We start from the raw sequence: 17601 nt of genomic DNA on the forward strand, positions 1-17601 counted from the left end.
ACAGGTTCGAGCCTGGTCCGGGAAGATCCCACATGCCACAGAGCAACTAAGCCCGTGAGCCACAACTACTGAGCCTGCACTCTAGAGCCCACGAGGCACAACTACTAAAGCCTGCAGTCCACAGCTACTGAAGCCCATGCACCTAGAGCCCGTGCTCCACAACAAGAGAAGCCACCACAGTGAGACGCCCACACACCACAACAAAGAGTAGCCCCCGCTCGCAGCAACTAAAGAAAGCCCCAGCCAAGACCCAACACAGCCAAAAGTAAATTAATTAATTAATTTTTTTAAAAAGTGATCTGAAGTTGTCCTCCAATATCATTCTTTAAAAAAAAAAGAATACAGAAATTATAACTATCATATTTTTTATACTATAGAAAAAGATGAAAAGATGTTAATTTTTTAATGGACATCTGAATAGTTTTTACTTCTTAACCCTAGTTTATTCTGAAAAACTCACAGTGCTATTCAACCAACAGATTTTCATCCCCCATCTTCACCTGAAGCCCGTGTGTTGTGTGTGTGCGCGCACACGCACGCACGCACACACACACACTGTATCCCTCCACTGCATGCCCATGGATCTCTATGTTGTAAATAGCACTGTGCCTGGCACATGATAGGTGCCCAAATATTTGTTGCTGTTCACTGAAAAATAATTAAAGAAATACAACGTGAGTAGATTAATAGAGTCCAAAGTGAAGTCAGGGTCTAAGAGGACACAGACTGGAGAAAAAATTAGAGCTAGAGAAGGCCAAACAGAAAAACTTTTTGGAGAAAGTCAAATTTTAACTATTCGAGGAAGAACAGCTATAATAATAGAGTTATAATAATAATAATGTAACAACATTGATTAAATGTTTGATATTTGGCAGGCACTATGCTGAACTATTTATACATGTTTTCTTTCTAATTATCATAACTGTGATGTGGGCATTATTTCAAGTTTACAGATAAAGAAAGTGATGCTCACAGAAGTTAGGCAATGCGTCCAAAGTTGTGCAGTTATTAGCCATGAAGCTGGGAAACGAAGGCAGGTTATCACCTGGCTTGGATGGGGGACGGGGAGTGTGGAGTGGAAGGAGAAAGGCACTAAGTGTCAAAGGACCCTTGCAAGCTGCAGCGCCAGGTGGCTTGCAGTGACTGCAGTGCAAATGGAAGCGTGAAAAGAAAGTTTAGCAACAGGAGATGGCAGAAAACTTCAAAGACCTGTGGGAGAAATTCTCTGGATTTTTGAGCAAAAAAAAATTTCCATAATAAAGACCATGCTTGAGGAATGCTATTATAAAAGGTGTGTGGACAGGAATATTGGTGGTCATAGGTGGAGAACTTGGGTAGAAGCTTTTTATAAGAATATGATTATATTACTTATGGTTAAAGCAGAAAAGCCCTACACACTGATTCTGTAAAAATTGGGGGGGGGGGGTTGTTGTTGTTTTTGTTTTGCAATAGGTGGGCCAGTTTTGTCCTCCAAAAACATTCAGGGCCTGCGAAACATTTACAGGTACTTCATGATCAGAAATTACACATATCCATTAACATCCTGCTTAAGAAAAAAAATCAATTATTTCTAATTTAATTGTAGCATAGCTGGGATCAAACAAGAGTGATTAGCTAACTTCCTTTGACATTTACTTGAAATATTGACTCCAAATATCAAAAGTATCTTGACAGCAGTATTCTTCATCTTACAAAGATCATTTACAACAGAGTTCCTTTAACTTGCAGAGTCTGTCAATTAAATAAAATTATAAATTAAATTAGTTGCTGTTGCTGAAAAGTAGTTGAAAATCCAGTTGAAATGCAACTGGTTTAACATCTCATTGCTCTTGTCTAAATGCAACTGGATAACCCATTTCTCAATTTTTAAGTGCAGTTTTATAACTTTATATTATCTTTATTATATTATAATAATTATTATATATTACATTATCTAATTTTATATTAGCTGTATATTATCCCTAAAAAGAAGTCAGGGAATTAAAAAAAAATCTGATCTTTTATTCTTTGGCTCTATGCTGAACATAGAAAATGTACATATTCCCTTACCTTTGCCTCTTCTATCCCTTAATACATGAAGGACTCTTACATACTAAAGGGTTGCACAGATTTTATAAAAGCATTTCATTTTATTTCATTTCATTTGTTATACTTTATATTGTATTTTTTATACATATTTTATTTTATTATTTTAATAAAAGCAGCACCTTCTATGGTGCTGGCCTAAATAGTTGCAACAGAATCTTTCCTAAGAAGAAAACTCCTCCAAGCTGTCTGAAGCAGTGCGCTGATAACTTCTCTGAGGACTAAAGTATGATGGGGGGGGGGGGAGGGAGACTCCATAAAATCAGCTCGAAGACAAGAAGGCTTTGTTTATGTAACAGCATGTCCTTGAATATCTGTATTAACCAGGAAAATGCCCTCTGAAGGCACCGTTCTTTGTGAGAAACTTTGTCACTATGAGTCTCAGCAAGAGTCCACAGCTGGGCCCCTCTCAGTTCCCTCTGCCAGGCAGGGACTCCTCCCAGCTGTGGCAATCTCAATGAGGAGAGCTTTTTATCCCCAGGGCATCTGTGGGTGTCTCCAGTTAGGTAAAATGATACATAACAGAAACCTAAGAAACATCATAATAAGCACTGGAACTCAAGCGGTGCAAATCTCTGGCTACTAAAGGGCATGACATCATGGATGTGAGATGCTGGGCTATTAAAGAGGGAAATGATTCCCTTATCCATGCTCTTGGCACACTTATTTCCTCACTAATGTAATCACATACCCAACTAACTGACTAACCCAACTCAAATTATCATAAATTATGAATTATGAAACTGTTCTGCAAGTTTACTGTACACGAAAACAAATTTTAGAATATCCACCTGATAATATTCACATACCGGTCTCTTACGTGTCAGCCTAAGTATACTATATTATTTCCAAAAAGAAGAGTTTCAAAACCAGAAGAGTTTTTTTGTTTTTTTTTTTTGCGGTGCGCGGGCCTCGCACTGTTGCAGCCTCTTCCGTTGCGAAGCACAGGCTCCGGATGCGCAGGCTCAGTGGCCATGGCTCACGGGCCCAGCCGCTCCATGGCACGTGGGATTTTCCGGGACCAGGACACGAACCCGCGTCCCCTGCGTCGGCAAGCGGACTCTCAACCACTGCGCCACCAGGGAAGCCCAAAACCAGAAGAGTTTTAATTAATATAGACTAATCCACAGTAATGAATTCACCCTTCACCTGTCTTCTCCAACGTGTTAAGTTTTTGAGATGACAAATTGATGATACTAAGTTATAATCCTAAGAGTTATAAAGATGATACAGCTGAGCTAATATATCCACATTGTGAGTTAATCCATGGCCATCTATAGTGTTCTGGACACCACACCAGGTGCCGAGGACACAGGGGCGAACAAGACAAGACATAATTGCTGCCCTCTCAAATAGAAACGTGTTCCAGATTTTATGCCATTACATCAGTCAGAAAGAAACAGGCACGAAGAGCTGAAAGTGAGTTGTGTTATAGATGAAATAGTATGTAAATTATACTACGTATGTTAAGTATGTAAATTAATAAATGAGCAGGGCATCTGGCTAAATAATCTCAAAAACAATTTTCTCTCTAAAGAGTATACCAAGCTTCTCCAAGTATACCTCTCATATCAGACTGCACAGGCTGGGGAAAGAGAGCGGGAGTTCTGGAAAAGGCAAGACCTTCTTGTTACACAGAATATCCCCTTTTGGGACAATCATTGTCTTGCAAAAGATACCAACTATGATTGATTTGACTAGATACTTTTTAGTATCTAGTTTCAGATGTCACCAGCCAATCCAGAGACTTAGAGACAACTAGATATTCAGTCTGGAGAGAGGCTAAGAAATCAGAGCTAGTGACGGGGAGTTTCATGCTTGAAATTGAAACTGAGTATATGGATTTATTTCAGAGGGTAAGAGGAACACTGTCCACAGTCCTGTGAGCCCTGCTTTTCTGTGTGGATATGCCTGTGCTCTGACCTAGGGCAAAGAAGGGGAAATCAGTGATGGACAATTAATGGGGAGAAGAAAAACTGAGAGTGAAAATGTGTGTGTGTGTGTGTGTGTGTGAGAGAGAGAGAGAAACAGGAAAGCCCACTGCTCAGGTGAAGACTGAGTCTCTAATTGAAAGTCTGCAGTGGCAGCCCATTCTAATAAAAACATAATTCAAACTCCTTTCTAAGACTTAAAATCTTCACATAAGCGGTCTTCCGCCTGCCTCACTGACTTCACCTCCTCTCTTGCCCTTTTGCACTCTTCTCCATCTACAAGTTCTCCAGACATCCCCAATTCATTTATGCCTCAGGGCCTTTGCAGTTGCTGTTCCCTCTGCCTAGAATGCTCTTCCTTCTGCTCTTCACTTGACTGGCTCCTTCTCATCATTCACATCTCACTTCAAATATGCCCTCCTCACAGCAGCTCTCTGACTGCTTTAAACTGGCTTCCCCCATGCCCTGTCTGGCACGCGCCCACATTGCATTGTCTTTGTAACACTCACTTCTATCTGAAAAACGTTTTTCCAGTTATTTGTGTCTGGTTTATTGATTCCATTTCCCACAGAAACACAAGCTCTGTAAGAGTGGGAGCTTCATCTGTTTTGTTCAACACCACATGACCTACCTAGAACATCTATTTCATGGTGGGTACACAGTAAATATTGGTTAAATCTCAAGTCCCACCATATAGATGACTGCGGAAAGTCACGCAAGAGCCACTGCAAAACCACTCTCTGCTCCGTCGTTGCCCCATCAAAGCATAGTGACCATGACCCACAGCTACACCAACTCTGGGCCTGCTTCCACAACCCATGAAGGCGAGAGTAACGCTGTTTCCCTTGGAGAAATTTCCAGCTTCCTTTCCATTTCCTCATCTGGAGGCCTTATTCCCTCATCTCCCACAGACCTTTCCATTCCCAACCACATAAAAAGTAAATCAATGTTTAAAGAATTCTTCAAAGACCAGCATTACTCTGTGCTACTGGATGAAATGATGGCATTGGCCCACTGTGTTTCAGGTGTAAGGGGGAAGAGAGAATGCAGAAGAAGAGATCCTCTTCACTCAGCTTTCCAGTGTTGAAGGTAAGAAAATCTCCTAAGGGTTGGGTGCTTTCCTTCGCCTTTTCCCAATGGTCCAGGACGAGGAAAGCCCTGATCAGATGCAGAAGGTTGTGACAGTACATGGGAAGCTGGATGACCAAAAGATCTGCCTCCCGTAAAAAAAAAAGAAGAAAAGGAAAAAGAAATATGGATGAGACTCAGATCCTACTGCTCCACACTCTCTTTTACCCTCATAACCTCACCCCCATAATATTATCGCTTCTTAGCCTGACTGTAGGGCAGCCAAGTTCCTGACGGAGTCTGAGACACTTCCACCAATTCAGTCACCATCATGGGAAAGAACGCCTGCTACCCCACTGTGGTGAGGGAACTGTGCTTCTAACACCCTGACATGGAATCATAAATACAGTTTTCTACTGAAACACTGTAATAATGTCCAAGGCAGACAGCCTGTTCCATACATCAAGCTCACTCCAAACTAAATACTTTTTATTTCTAACTTATCAGGGTTCGATTGGAAATCGTGGTGTGTGCTGTTGTCCACTGTATTTGGGAGAAACAGGAGAGATTCATTTCAGCTGTGAGGGTGGGGCTGTAGCCCTGGGAAGATTTCTTCCAGGCAAGAAGGATGAGCAGGAACTTCAGTGAGAATATACACGTATTCAGAATGAAAAGAACTTTCAGAACATAAGCCAGTGGAGATAACATGACTTTGTAAACCTGGCCAGACACAGCACACCCAAAGGGCATGTCAAAGATGTGGAGAAGATAGACGATAACTAATTGTTGAAAGTCTGGAGCTATCAGAAGGAAAGACAAAGTATGCAGAGCACACGCTCAAGAAGCCAAGCATCAGGGGTAATTAAGAATTAATCTGTGGGGAGGGTGGGAGGGAGGGAGATGCAAGAGGGAAGAGATATGGGGACGTATGTATATGTATAACTGATGGAATGGTGTAAGGCAGAGGTGAAGTGACCTTCCTGTGATCCATTCTAGGTCACTTAACCTTGGGCACTCTCAGTTTTTTTAACTATAACATAAGGTTAAACATTCCTGTCTCATAGGGTAGTTGGGAAGACTTAATAAAATAGCATAGATTTAATAAAATAGCATAGCTTTAATAAAATAGCATTTAATGGCATTCTTCTGCCAAAACTGTTCCTCTATTCTTTTCTGAGCCCCGAAGGTTTGTATTGATTCGGGGCATAAGAATAAATTGAGTACTTCTAACATATCTACTGAAACAATCAAAATAGCAGTCTTGTTTCATTGCACCATAATACGGAAACACGGTGCAATCTGCTGTGACCATCAGAGAGGGACGCTGATAAAAATATTGCTCAAGAGAAGCCCCAAGGGCAACCAATGAAGACCTCCCCTCCCCCTCCAGGATTAAGGACAGCCTGAAGCCAGAACAGGAAAACAGTTTCTAGAAGAGTTCTCTCCTCATAAAACAAAGTTGCCATTATCTAAAGTGCCTCCGGAACGATTAGCCTTATTCAGAGACCACAAACTATCAACAGATAACAATCTAAGAGTGGCTCTTTGCAGATCTTCGTATTTAAAAGCAGTCGTAGGTGAAAGGAAAAGGAAGCGAAAACGAATCAATTTACAAATGTCAAATCAGCATGCTTTCGAACGGAAAATAACCCGCCAGCCTGACCAGATCCTCCTAAATATTTAACATCTCCATATAAATAAAAAGATAGTTTCATGATCTGCAGCCGGGAGAGAAAGTTTTAAAACCGGAAAGTCAAATATCCAAGCTAGCCTTGTAAAAGCGGCTATCAGAGACCAGAAGGTTAGTGTGAACTTGGGGCCAGAGGGCGAGGGGCTTCTGGCCGATCGGCAGTTTCCTTAACTATCTACACCCGGCGGCGCTCCTCTTAAGCTCAAGCGACTTTGCTGAGTTTAGAATCTGCAGTTTACGTAGTTTCTGATATGCTGGCATGCAAGATGTCTTTCTCATCACCACTCCCTAGAACCGCTTCTGAAGCATCATCTTTGAACAGCAACGCCCACCCCCGTCCCCAACCTCTCTCCCCGCCCTTCTACTGAAGACCCTCCCCCCAAAAAACTACTTTGGGTTTGTTTTTAGTTTCTGACAATAGCTTTTGATAGATTTTCTTTCAAGCCAAAAGAACAGCATACAGGGGCTGAGACCGCCAGGGAGCTCGGAAACAATCCGCCTCAAAACCACAGGAGTCTCCCCCCCTACCCCCTACACTAACGGCAGCCCAAGTCACGGAAATTTTCTCACCGCCGCCCTTTCCTCCAAACTGAGTCGGAGCTGGGTTTGCGAGGTCTAGTTCCACCGTGACGGGAAGAAGGGTTTCTAGCAAAATTTTCTAAGGTAAAACGGGAGAACCTTCCAGACCTCTCGCCCCTGCTCGCGTACTGACCCTTTTACAGGCAAACAATAGTGAGCAAAGCGCCCATCACCCCCGTCGGCCTTCCCTGCGCTCAAGCTTCCAGCGCCCCTCCCGCCCTCCCGGCAGAGCACCTGGGGCCGAGCGCCCCCGACTCCCTAAACCCGTGGGCACGGGACCAGCGCACGCAGGCTCCTGGGGGGAGGGGGGGTTGGTGCGTGGAGGCGCGCCCCCGGCCCCTGATCCTCAGCCTTAGGGACTGCAAAGCCCGCGGATCTCTCCGCTCCGCCAACCTCCCTCCCCCGGCGATACAAACCCGCAGTGAAGCGGCCGGGGAAGAGTTACCCGCCGAGGCCCCGGCGCGAAGACCGCAGAGGCGTGCCGGGCTCCAGGGCCGGAGGCCCGCTGCTCTCGGCTCGCTCGTCGCCGCTCGCTCCAGCCGGCTGCTGCCTCTCCCGCGGCGCCTGAAGCATCGAGCCGCCGAAGCCCGCGGCCGGCGGTAACCGGAGGAAGGTGGCGCGGTTCAGGGGGCGGCGCGGGAAGGATTCCGTCTCCCTCGGACCCGGCGGGGAAGCGGGAAAGGGCGCGGCGCCGCCCGGAGTCCCAGGCGTCCGCCGGCGCGTGCGCTGCCCGCCGCGCCGCCCGCCGCGCCCGGGTTCGGATCTCCGGCGAAAGCGCCTAGCGTCTCCGGAGCCGCGGAGAAGCTCCTCCCGCTCGGCGGCCGCCCCCGAGTTCGCGGAGGAAGATGCAATGCGGAGGGAGCCGGTGGGGCTCCGCGTCCCCGGGCCAGCTAGATGGGAGCGCGGCCGAGCCCCTACCTTTCCGCCTGGGCGGACACCAGCCGCGCGCCCTCTCCGGGCGTCCCGGACAGGAAAATCACCGCGAAGGGGGCCGGGGTAAAGCGGCGGGTGCCTTCAGGACAAGGTAGGAGGATCAAGTTCCACAGCCAAGAAGACACTCCCATCCCGCCCTGGTTTGTTTGGAAAGCTGCAGGGGCGAAAGTGAGGGGCACCTTGGGTGCTCCCCCCCTCCCCGCCGGGCTGGCAGGCGGCAGAAGTAAACACTTTTGCTTGGCGCGTGGGGGGACTTCTGTGATACGAGGCGGGGCAGGCGGTTTGGTCGCCAGCAGGAAGGGAGAGGGTGTTCAGAGACCAGAATTCCTGGGCTCTGCCCTTCAAGGACAAATGTGTTACTGCGTTTTATCTTTTGGAGGAAACGTTACTTTAGGGAGAAGAACAAAGGTGAGACGTGCATTTTCTTTTCTTGTTAAAGTAGGTCTCCCTTGAGAAAAGTGTCTTCATACTTGGATAGCTGTGAATACTTTTTTAAAACATATTTATTAGAGTATAATTGCTTTACCATGGTGTGTCAGTTTCTGCTTTATAACAAAGTAAATCAGTTATACATATACATATGTCCCCATATCTCTTCCCTCTGTGAATACTTCTTAAATTTCTGTGTTTGTGATATAAATCACATGCCATCAAATGACCCCAGGGAGAAGAGCCACAGACTTGGGTGCAATTCAAAGTGAGTAATGTGTCAGGCACTGAAACAAAGTCCTCCGTCTGTAATGGACCTTCTGGTATTTGTGTTAATTTTAACAACAGCCCTAGGAGGCAGCACTTGTTATTTTCCCAGTTCTCCAATCAAAAAACCCAGAGGGTTCAGAAAATTCCTATCCCTTTCCCTTTCTACAAATTGCCTTTGAAGTAACCCACACAGATTTTGTCATTTTAAAGGTGGTTCCTGAGACATCAGAGTCGTGAAAGATGTTGAGGGAATTGTCCATCTGGGCCCATTTTTCTGGAGGTTACTTTGCTCTTTTAGGTTCTCCTGAGTTTATTACCCTTCGCTTGTTCATGATTTTCAGAATTAAAGCAGTGGTATACCTCCTCCCCTCTGGCTTTCCTAGGATTTTTGAATCTGCAACGTCATGTGCTAAGGGGAGAGGCAATCCACTGTTCTTAGGTGACATTTGTGCTTCTTCATAGTCAGTAGTGACCAAGAAGGCACTGTTCACCCTAACCTAATTCAAATTCCACCTCCTCCTTTTGGCCTGCAGTGTGACCTTGAGCAACTGACTTAACCTCAGTATACTTCCTTTTGGCCACCTCTCCAGTGAGATAGTACAACCTATCTTCAGGGGTTGTTAGGAGGATTAAAACAGATGATAACATAGAGAATTCCCAGCACAGTGCTCATCTCAAAAGAAACATCAATCCAGGAAGTAGGAATATTAGCTGCCAGTCCTTTCCCACCATGAGTCAGCTACCCTCCATGTATCATGTCTGTTTCTCTCATTCATCCTGCAAACCAGAATAATCTCATCCTAAAAATGATGAAATGGGGTCAAGAGGTTAAGTAATGTGCCCAAGGTCATACCACCTATTTTGGAGCAGTGATTCGAATGAAAGTTCCCGGAACCAAAATCAATTTTCTTTCCAGAATGTCATACCACTATGTAACTATCTGGGGTAAGGGCTTTTGACCTGTAAAACTTTTTTTTTTTTTTTTTAATGCAGGATACATTATTGCATGGGCACATTATTGCAACTATGTAAAAATTTTGAATTCTTGTGGAAGGTGATAAAGAATTAAGCAGGGTGAATTTGTAGCCGTCTCTGGGATAGTGTTTTTGGTAACTTTTTTGGGGGGGTGAGGGATGTTTTCACAATGTAACTATAACTCAGCCTTTGTGTAGAAGATTTATTCTAATAAGGTGGGAAGGGAAGGGCCAGGACTACTGGGACATGCAGGGTCTTTTAAAGATCCCTGAAATCATAATATTTAGGCATTGTACACATAGGGCTGGCCTTGTTTGCTAGGTTTGTTTTTTGATTATGGATGGTGCAATCTCTTTGAATTAAAATGATATTGTCTCATGGGATGTGTCCCAGGGTATCCAGGGACAGGTGAAAGCCAGGTTCCCCGCACTACCCTGGGGTGCCATTCAGCACTCTGTAGAACCACAGACTAGAGTAAGGTTCAAGAAAGTAGTATTTCTTCTTCACCCCAATATACAGCCTGCCTTCCAAATTCTCATGCTCCATCCCAAGTACAGGCTTTCTTGGCATGATTGATGTAGGACTGTCTACTTCATGCAGAAGAGACCTACTTGTAGGGGTGTGCTGTCAGCAAGTCACATCAGATCATAGTAGATGAACCCCAGGACTGGAGATACCCACAAAGTGAAAAGAGGCCACTTTCACACAATATCCCCTTATAAGTTAATAATAATTTTTTTTTAAAGTTTTCATAACATTCTCAAAGCTTGGGGTGTTCAGTTTTAAACAATATCTGGCTCAGGACTGAGCTTGACCAAGCTAATCTTTTTTACATACAATCCTTCCTCCAACTCTACGTAAAGATCCTGTTAGCCCGGTCTTTATCTCCTGCAAGCAATTATTTAAACAACATGTGCAGGGCCTTCCTTGGCAGTCCAGTGGTTAAGACTCCGCACTTCCATTGCAGGGATGGGTTGTCCTTGGTCGGGGAACTAAGATCCCAAACACCGTGTGGTGTGGCAAAAAAAAAAAAAATCGAGGACATGTGCATCTCAAAAATAATAAGCCAGTGTGTAAGGAGTCTAAATCCTAACTTAGAACTCTGAGTCTGCTTACAGTGTAGAAAAACTATTGCTTTAGCAAATGGCAGTTTAGTACTCTCAAGCAGAGCCCTATCTTCTCCAACATCTCCATCCCAGAGCAAGGGCTTAGCTACATGTTTGCATATATAAATAACCATTGTGTTGTTTTCCCCGATATTGTGAGTTCATGAAAAAGGAATTCACATCTCCAGAAAGCTTATTTGCCACTTCATAAATGATAGTGTCTCCTTATTCTACTAGTCCTGTCAAGGTTTCAGGGGTCTTAGTGGCCCAGTAGTTGTCAGGAACTGCATTTACTCTCCGTCCACAAGCTGGAGAGGGAGGGAAGGGAGAAGGTGGAACTGGGGTTCAGCAAGTTCTAAGCACATGAGCATGTCAATATCTATGTGGTGGGAGCCGTAATTAAGACAACTGATGGAAAACAATTGCAGTATTATTAAAAAGGGTTAATATCCAGAATATATATAAAGAATTCCTATGGATCAATAAAAAAGACAACCCATTTAAAAATAGGACACAGGCCATAAGCAAGCAATTCACTGAAGAAATACAAATAGTCCACAAACGTGCAAAAAACTTAGTGTCTGTTTTATAATAACACTGTAAGAAAAACTAGACAGTAATGAGAAATCAGATTGGCAAAAACTAAAAAGATTAAAGAGTAAATTACTGAGTTTCCAGCAAAGGTGGCAAGGAAGCTATTCAAGTAAGTGTAAAGTACTACTTCCTTTTTAGAGGGCAATTCGGTGGTTATGCTAAAGTTCCTTGACTTTTCTCCCTGGAAGGCAGTTCTGGCCTCAAGCCAAGTGATCTAGGGATGAGGACCAGGAGGGAAAGGAACTGAGATCTCTTAGCTGACTCCTAGTTACCCCAACAACGAAAAGAGGTTGGCCCTTCTGGTTGCTGGGTAGCTCCCTGCACAGACCCCCAGATGGTAGGACACCTCCCCGAGTTGTGTGTGGGCGGGGCGAGGGGGTGGGAGCAGTGTACAAAGCTGCTGTATCTTGGAGCAGCTTGCTCAGAGCTCTTATTCAATCCTGAGAAATGTTAGAAGCCTGGACCACTGTCCCAGCTGATGTGCCACCTCACAGGAGAGAAGGGAGATGTCTCACCCTTCCCATCTGTCTGTGGAGATGCTCTCCTAATTTCCAGTCCCATGACTAATAATTGAGGCAAAATATCTGGGTCACTTGACTCAGAGTGCTCACTTAGCGCATTAATGATACTTAACATTTTTAACAACTTTCTTTCATCATAACTGGTTTACAGAGCTGAACTTATGCTACTTCACTTCATGGGAGTGTTGTTATAGGATGGATCCCTAAAAGTGGAATTGCTGGCCAAATGTACGTAAACCTACACTCAAATAATTAACTATTTTATATTTTCATGTTCAAAACTTCATGCTTAAAAAACAAAAAGCAGTGAGCTTCCCTCACTTCCCTCACCAAGAAATAAAAAGACAAGTTGGGAAAAAATACTTGCAGCACACAGCAAATGGTTACTTATTATACCAAGAGCTCTTAGGGGACCAAAAAAAAAAAAAAAAAAAAAACCCAAGAATTTAATAGAAAAATAGGCAAACTACATGGACAAGCAGCTCTCTGAAGAGAAAAATAAACATTACTTAATTAAACAAATATGTATGCCTACTATGTGTCAGGCACTGTTCTGAGCAGGTATATAGCTGTGAAGGAAACAGACAATTTCTGCGCCTGTGGAGCTTACATTCTAGTGAATTTGAAGAGTCTTGACTTCACTAATCAAATTTAAAGTTATGTATCATTTGCACTTATTGGTAAAAATGATTATTAAAACTCAGCGTGGGGACTTCCCTGGTGGCGCAGTGGATAAGTCTCCGCACTCCCCATGCAGGGGCCCTGGTTCCATCCCTGGTCAGGGAACTAGATCCCACACGCATGACACAACTAAGAGTTCACGTGCCGCAGCTTAAGGAGCCCGCCTGCTGCAACTAAGACCCCACGCAACTAAATAATAAATAAATAAATATTTTTTAACAATATAAAAACCTTTAAAAAAACTTAGTGTGGAGATATAAGTACTTTCCTGTGCTTTTTGTGAGAATGCAAACTGGTCAGGTTTTTTGGGGGATATTTTAGCAAAATCAATTATAATTTTAAACATTTATATACTTTGTTGCAGAAATTCCACTGATAGAAACTTTTGTTGTAGATATCTTTGCCTAGTTATACAAAGTTGTGTTTAATAATTGCCATTTAAATATTGCTTGTAATGGAGAGACACCATGACTCAAACAGCCATTGGTAAGGGATTAGGGTAATAGGGTTCACATATACTGTAGATTTCTGTATAGTCACTAAAACCATGAGTTAGTCCTATATCTAATGACTTGGAATAATGTCCAAGATATTAAATTCAAACAGCAATTTGCTAAGCAAATTGCCTAGTAGGATCCTGTTACTGTTAGATATACAAAAAATAGAAATAATGATATTTATAGTACAGCTTATGTTAGTACACAAACAGAAAGTATCTGATAGGATACACACCAGACATGAACATTAGCTATCTCTGGAGGATGCATTCATGGGAGGACTTTCCTTTCTAAATTATTCGTTTCAGAATGTTTGATTTTCACAATAAGCACCATTTGTAACCAAAAAAAAAATTTCAAAGCATTTTATGTTTTAGGAATTTTTACATGCAGTTGCTTGGAAATATATCAAACTGAATTTTGCTCGTTGGGGAGTGGGGGGGGGTCTGTGTTTTTTTTTGAGAATTAATGACAAAACTCTGTTGTAAAGCGAGGATTGTATACCATTTTCATCAGAACCCTCATAGTGACAGTGTTTTAGGTTTCTATTATTCTCAACCTTTGAATTGAAAGGAACTCATCTAATTTCAAACTTGCAGGGAATTCTACATCACCAAAGAATATTTGTAAGAGACTGACTTGTCAAGCAGAGAGACACTCGTGGGATACCAAGTTGGTTCTAGAGAGTCCCCCAGGAACCTCGGCCCCTGCATAACTAGGAACCTCTCCCAGCTTTCCACCGCCACAGCTGAAGATAAACATAGGGGATCCAAGAGGGTAGGGGAAAAAAGAAGGGCAAGGTGGAACCACTGGATATACTAAGGTTAATTAAAGACACTTCAGCTAAAATTGGAGTTAGAACAGGCCTGTAGTGGGAGCTTTCATGATCTGCCATGCATCTCCAATTACTCCAAACAGAAAGGTCTTGCCTACTTTACTATCCAGCAGGAAAAAGAAAACTTCTCTTTGCCCAAGGCCAGCCCAGCCAGTCATAGACTGTAGCTGCCCAACCAATGAAGCCTCCATACTTTGAACTCCCAGCTTCCTCCAGTTGACTCCTTGGTTATAATAGCCCTTCGCAATCCCCCTCACCCTTCGCTATAAAAGCAGGTTCCCCCCCCCCCGCCGTTCCTTGTTCTTTGGATTTGCCTGTGGTCTGCCATGGTTCTCATATCCCAAATTGCAGTTCCTCTGGCTATTCCCAAAAAAACTCGTTTTTGCTTGTAAAATAACTGTCTATTATTATATTATTAAAGTTGACAACTCTAGTGTGACATATTATACTCCTGCCAGATGCTAGGTGATTTTATAGACTGCATTGTTTCCCACACATAGCAAGCCCGTGAGCTAAATATCATTATTCTCATTTTCCAGATAAGGAATTAAGGCTCAGAGAAATTACACAGCTTGTCCAAGGGCCCAAATCTAAACTTTGAACCCACATTAAACTCTTCACACCCATGACATAGTGCCTTTCTATTCAAAAGATGAAGAATTTGAGAAAATCAGTGAGATGCTACAGTGGGACATTTTGGGAAAACACAACCATGGTTAATTGAATGAGAATCTTGTGAAGGCTTAATTAGCCTTTTGTGCATGGGTATCAAGATGTCAACTGAAATGGAACTGTAGTCATTTCCAGTTTCCAAAAACCCAGAATGTTTTCTCCAGGGATATACAGAAAGTAAGTGACTGAAACCTTTCATCAGAACCCTAGCCATCATCCCTCCCAGCTCAGTCTGCTCTCTTTCACACCTGAACTCACTTTGGGGGGCAGATCCCATTTTCAAGGTAATTGTAGTAGTAGAAGCAGTAGCTATAATGGCATCAGGGTCATCACAAAGAAAACATGCTCAGCGGCTTCCTGGAAGCATACATACCCAGTACTTCAATTCTTTATTTTTATTCCTCACTAGGAATAGTTTATTACACTACAGGACATTATGAATAAAAGAGGACCAGTATCAGTAATGAAAACCTATAGATACAGGAACCACTAATGAACATCTGAAGTAGAAGTAAATGAAGGGTTAAAACTGACAATTGTTTCCCAGTGATTTAAACTAGTAGTCTGTTTTACTACAGTTTTCAGTTTTACTGTATCTTCTTGTCAGCTTTTTAATTTATTTTGTGTGTGTGTGTTCAGATTGGCAGCAGTTTTTTCGAATCCTGCTCATGACTGTTAATTATTACAAGTCTATTAACACATGGTGATATACTGACCATCCAGGCAACTGTCTGCAGTGCCTCAGAAGTGGCAAATACTGATAAATTTCATCTTCACCATCACTTTAGTATTATTCCATAAAATTGAGGGTTTCTGAATCCCTGCCTAAGGGACTGAAAAGAAGCACATATAATTTTGGTTTTGCTTGGAGAGAGGGATGGGAGTAGGCAGGATTTAATTGTATGCCTCTGTGCCTATTACAAGATAAATTAATGCATTTTAACCAAGCCAGATCCTAGACTTTGGATCCCCCAAGTTTTGTATAACTGATAAAACATTTACTGTCTAAGATTTAAAAGCTGAATACCGTTGAATCTTCCTGGGTCCGTTAACACCAAGAGTCCTGCCACTGAGACTCTCTCAGATAAAATTCTAATCCACAGGCTGGAAAACAATACAATTCAATACTAAATATTTGGAAGTTGTCCCTAAATTGTACTTAACTCCAAGATGATTCATAAATTCATTTGTACATTGCTTCAGGAAATGCGCATGTCCTTGCAGTTGTCACCCCCTGCCCCCCGGCGCTTACTCTATATCTGAGCTCTCTCTGGGACCCACTCACCACTTCCACAGAGGGACTGGGGAGTCTTCCATTTCTAGCTCTGATTACTTTCTTAATTCTCAATCGTGTACCCCCAACTGCTTGCTGAGCATTCCGTTCATCATGTATTTATCAGCACCCACTGTATGCAAAGTACTTTACAAAAAGCAGAGTCTACAAATAGAAAACTGAATGTTTTAGTCTTCCACACCAACCAGCCTCTTCTCTTAACTGACTCATTATTACTGATAATGCTTTCCTCCCACCTCCCCACTCTTGAAGCCTTAGAGTCATCCTTGACCTCTCCTTCTTTTCCCCCATCTTACCTGAACTTCTATCCTTCATGTCATTAACACTCCACATTCAGTCATCAAATGCATATTGATGAAGTGCTTGCTATATGTCAGACGCTGTTGTAGGTGCTTGGAATACAGTTTGCCAGTGAAGGAACAGGCAAAAATCCTTGCTCTCCTGGAGCTTGTATTCTAATAATTAACAGTGCCCTGAAAGAGCTTTCAGACGTCATCTTGTTGAGCCCTTCATCTCCATTTCACCTGTGCTTTCCTCTCACATGATGCTTATTTCATCACCACCACCACCCCAGCCTAGATACCCAGGGCCACCCCATCAGACATCCCATCACCTAGAGCAGCTCTCTGTGTGATAATATCCTGGAGACCCACAACTTGCTCTTTCACTTCCCAACATTAGGCAAATCTCTCCAAACTTCGCTTAGGCCTCTTTTCCCTTTCTCTCTAGAACACCCTGACTCCCAGCCCCACCCAAACAGAGAACAACAGTGGACTCCACCTTCTCTGCCTCCATCAGTCTATGCTTTTGAAAACATATTTCAGTCATCTTTTAGGGATCTGGTAACTTTTGTCTTTTTATCCTGTAACAGAAAAGTCACTGAACAACAGAACACCAAAGCTTGGTTACCTTCTAGAGATAGAGGAGGGATGAATATTTATAGCAGGGATTCATGGGGAAACATAAAGAGGTTTAAAACATATTCTTTTTTTTTTTTTTTGCGGTACGCGGGCCTCTCGCTGTTGTGGCCTCTCCCATTGCGGAGCACAGGCTCCGGACGCGCAGGCTCAGCGGCCATGGCTCACAGGCCCAGCCGCTCCGCGGTATGCGGGATCCTCCCGGGCCGGGGCATGAACCCGCGTCCCCTGCATCGGCAGGCGGACTCTCAACCACTGCGCCACCAGGGAAGCCCTAAAATAGATTCTTATTAACAGTCACCTAATAACACAAGGCAGAGTATGGCAGCCCCAAATGAATAAAAACCCTAGACAGGAGAGAGAGGTAGGTGAAGCAGAAAGAAAGTAACATTTCTTGAGCCCTAAGGAGGGACTTGGCATTCATGATCACATTTAATGATAGCAAACCTGGGAGTTAAATATTACTGAGATAGTATGAAGAGGACAAAAACAGGAACAAAACCAGATTCAAACCTAGGTCTGGG

General features: G+C 43.3%; 1 protein-coding gene and 1 long non-coding RNA gene across 4 annotated transcripts in view; one reads left to right on the forward strand and one right to left on the reverse strand.

Moving 5' to 3' along the window:
- Nucleotides 1-7975, reverse strand: part of ST3GAL6 (ST3 beta-galactoside alpha-2,3-sialyltransferase 6) — an 80025-nt gene extending 72050 nt beyond the window's left edge. For 2 of the 3 annotated variants that reach the window (XM_082625047.1, XM_082625048.1), the window contains exon 1: nucleotides 7770-7929. The gene's annotated coding sequence lies outside the window, so the exon portion shown is untranslated. Of the gene's footprint in view, nucleotides 1-7769 lie in introns of all 3 variants that reach the window. The other variant, XM_082625049.1, reaches the window with a different exon arrangement.
- A 316-nt stretch (nucleotides 7976-8291) lies between these two features.
- LOC309806291 overlaps nucleotides 8292-17601 on the forward strand; it is a 100026-nt gene continuing 90716 nt past the window's right edge. Inside the window, exon 1 of the long non-coding RNA XR_014294366.1 lies at nucleotides 8292-8377. This is a non-coding gene — a long non-coding RNA (uncharacterized lncRNA). The remainder of the gene's footprint in view (nucleotides 8378-17601) is intronic.

Source organism: Mesoplodon mirus, assembly GCF_964341445.2.
Source record: "Mesoplodon mirus genome assembly, chromosome: 6".
Taxonomy (NCBI): domain Eukaryota; kingdom Metazoa; phylum Chordata; class Mammalia; order Artiodactyla; family Ziphiidae; genus Mesoplodon; species Mesoplodon mirus.